Source organism: Cibotium barometz, chromosome 28, assembly GCF_041138505.1.
Source record: "Cibotium barometz isolate CiBa-2024 chromosome 28, ASM4113850v1, whole genome shotgun sequence".
Classification (NCBI taxonomy): Eukaryota; Viridiplantae; Streptophyta; class Polypodiopsida; order Cyatheales; family Cibotiaceae; genus Cibotium; species Cibotium barometz.
This window is the reverse complement of record NC_141073.1, coordinates 51,511,120-51,514,898: the sequence shown is the minus strand read 5'-3', so window position 1 is coordinate 51,514,898 and position 3,779 is coordinate 51,511,120.

The following is a 3,779-nucleotide window of genomic DNA, read 5'->3' as shown; positions in this document are numbered from 1 at the left end:
TGGGGAGGGAGCACCTAGTCATGGTCCATTTGGTTAATTTCGGCCACAATTCTGGATCTATCCAGAGGCGTGGACTGAATGATCTCTTGGGAGTTAACCGAATCATCAGGGTCCGAGATGCTGTCTTGCAAGGCGAAGGAGTTAGCAAACGCCCTCTGGTTTCCCGCCCTATTCTGTCTAAAGGTCTTCCTCCTATTGGGTACTGTAAACTTTTCTCCCTTGTCTTTTGAGGTAGAGGGAGCAAGGGGAGGGGGCACAGTCATATTCTTATTCCAGTAGGCTGAGCTTGGTTGCTGGTTGTTGGAAGATTAGGGGCACTACTGGCACTCAAATTGGGGTATTTGGAAGGACACTCTCAGATGACATGCCCTTGCTTTCCACAGTGGAAGCATGCGTTGGGTAGGTGTTTGTAACAGAATGCTTTTTTGGGTGTTATACTCACCGCAATTGATTTCGATCTCATCTATAAGGGGTCAATCTAGATCCACTTCCACAAGGACTTGAGGATATCAAGCCGGGTTGTAGTCGTTCTTGAGTCTCATGCCTAGAACTTTCCCTATGGGAGATACAATTTTTTTGAGCCAAGGGTACAAGTAAAAAGGCAGGTTGGGTAGTTCAACCCACACAGGACAAGCTGAAGTCTTTGGACCCTGAGGGTTAAAGTTTTTGGACCAACTGAAGAAACAGAAAGAGATGTTCCTGTACATCCATTGCCCTGATCCTAGGACCTATAGAGCCATATTTGAGTCTTTGAATAGAAAGAGGTAATACCCATTTGGGAGGGCTTGGATGATCTCTACCTCAATACCAATGGAGAGCCAGTTGTCTTTGACGACCCAACCCCTAAGGAAATCTATTGGTGGTCTTAGTCCGAACAGTAACCAACTAAACATCGGGCTATGTAATCAATTTCCAAAGATTGAACCAGATCTAGTGGAAGACAGACCAAAGGTTTAATGGAAGAGGGATTACGTGATGGGGCCATTACCTTTGCTGGAAATTGCTTGTTGGTTTGTGCCTCTTCTTCCACTTGTTTTTGCAGCAACATCAGATTTAGTCCTTCCACTAGGGCTCTGGAATCTTCTAGCTGTTTTTTGGTCTCCAGGAAATCTTCTAACACCTGCTCATATTTCAGCATAGCTTCTCTATTGCCATCCATGGCAAGGGGCCACTGCAGGAACTGATGAAATGCAGCTTCAGTATTCTTGACTGGCGGTGAAATCTGTGCAGTCCCAGAGCCAAACCCTTGTGCCTGAGCTGAGTGGGGGTTCCCCTCCACTCAGTGCCCAAGCACCTGAGGGGGGGGGGGGGACGCTGTCGAGAAGGAGGAGAGTAGACTGCCAGAAGCGAGCCTCTGGGCAGCAGGCACCGAGGCAGAAGAGAAAACGCAGAGGCCTAACAGACACAGGCCTCCATCGCCTGCGCAACAGATAGGTCGCCTTGCTTTTTCTTCCTGCGCTTCCGTGAACTGGCTGCTTGAAGCACCACCTCGGCAGCAAAGGCTGGGTAGAAGTCCTGCAAAAGGACGGCCACGAAACATTGAATTCTTGTCAGTTAATTATAATGCTATCACCAAACATTGAATTCTTCCCCCAACCACCGTAACCAGCAGCATGGCAAAGTTGGAGTACTGTTTTTAATGAACACCTGCATTTGGATAAACCGTGCCTCGACTTCCAGTGTTTTATTAAAAGTCCGATTGAAATATTAATGCAGCAATTAACATCCTTTCCGCGTGTCACTAGTAACGAGACCTTTTTGTGAAAAGGCAGGATCACGGCCTTTTTGTGAAAAGGCAAGATCACGGGAGAGAGCCTTTTTGCTGATCCCCGCTTCAGGCCAGAGGCTAGCTTTTTGGTCCAGCTCTCCCTTTCACCCAACTTTTTGGGTCGCTCAATGAGTACAACTTAAAAAAGGCTCTATCCACCGTCGTCAGTGAGCCGACACTGCACCATCGACTAACGGACGGTAGGCCCAATCATGCAAAGCCCAGGGCACGGTGTGTCATGCCGTGGCCAGCAGCCTACCCATATTAGGATGATTGAAATGACTCGAGTCGAATGGAACGCCCATGTGGCGAATGAAGAAATCTCGAGCCCCGGGACTCGTCAAATTTTTCAAGAACGGCGTTGAGCTGTAGCTCTTATACAAACGGCGCTTGTGTAGAACACATAAAGAAGGGTGTTCGCGCCATAAACAATTAAAAACTTATTTGAAGGAGCCCATTCACGCCTGCACCACGATGACAATATCCAGCCATTGTTCAACGAACAGGTAGCCAAGAGCCTCGTGGCACATAACCCCCTGCCTCCCAATGTAAGAGTTATTTGGTTAGAGTCTACCCATCGGTAGTACTCCTGCCTCCCAAAGTAGGTTCGAGTATCTTAAGGTAGAGTTATTGGGTTAGAGTCTACCATGATGGCATGTAATTTTAGTACCCACTCTAGTAATGTAAAAAAAACATCTGTAACCAATCAATCAAGAACCAATTCACATGCTAGCTCTAAAGAGCCAATTCACAAGCTAGCTCTCCATAAAGATCAAAAAGACGTTTGAAAAAGTTGATCTAAGTCCTTGTTGCAGTTAAAAAGGTACCATGTAATCAATAGCCTCTTGCTCGAGTGGTAATGCCCTAGCCTACGAACACGCAACTCCATGACTCAAATCATGGCATACATAAAATATTATATCTCACAAAAAAAGGCAAAAGATCCATTATAAGCTTGTGACACTTGCAAAAGACTAGAATTCCAGTTGCACACTTTGCCTTTTGACAATAAGCTTCAAGGTGGCCAAAGAAGCTCCACCTTTTCGCCACTCCATACCTTGTAGAAACAACCCCTAATTTGATAGGCCTCTAACATATCATTAAATTTCTTTAATATTTCACAATTATTTAACCACTTCACACCATTAAGTCATATAGAGTCATATTGGTACACAATCACTCCGCAACATCATTTGCATGCAATGTGACTCAGCTCTTGAAAAAGCACCCTTTCAAAGAGTAAATTCACTAAAAAATGGTAGACTATTCTATTAGCCACACAAGCTTTAAGATTTAAATGTGATGGTAAATGCCAACAAGCTTTAGTTCAAGTGGTTGTGATTGTAACTTATTATGTAGCAAGTCCGAGGTTCAAACCCTAGTACTAAACTAAGAAAAAAAACCAAGTTACCTTTAGAATCTTATAGTGTTCTATATAAAAAGGGCAATTTCATACCTTGTTATAATTGCACATGAGATTCACATCAAAGGTTGTAAAATTTGCTAAACTAATTTTCAATATGCTTTGCAAGCCCTTCATATAGAAGCATGTGGTTACTCTAGAAAACAAAATATCCATGATTCTATTTTCGTTTGATTGCTCACTTGCCAAGAAGGTGAAGATAAGTATTAAAAAGTCAAGGAATGAAAAGATGCAGGGGAGAAGAGAGGTTGAGCTCTTGCAAGCACACACACACTCACAAAACCCTAATAGGGAACACACAAGGTGAGAGGCTGAAAATCTTCTTCTTCTTCTCTCAACACTCTCCACACCATATACAAAGATAAGAGTACACACCATATGAAAGGTACTCAACCAAATACATACTAGGATTCTCTATAGTGTGAACCCAACTAAATGAGCTGGCGCTATAACTATGCCAGTCTCTAGAATGGCTGTCACACAGCCTGTCATCCCACTGGCCGCATATCACCCATGATCTCACCAACCATGCGAGTGGTGTAAGTGTGGGGCCTATCCCCCAGGCGGGTCATCAATGTCCACCGCCTC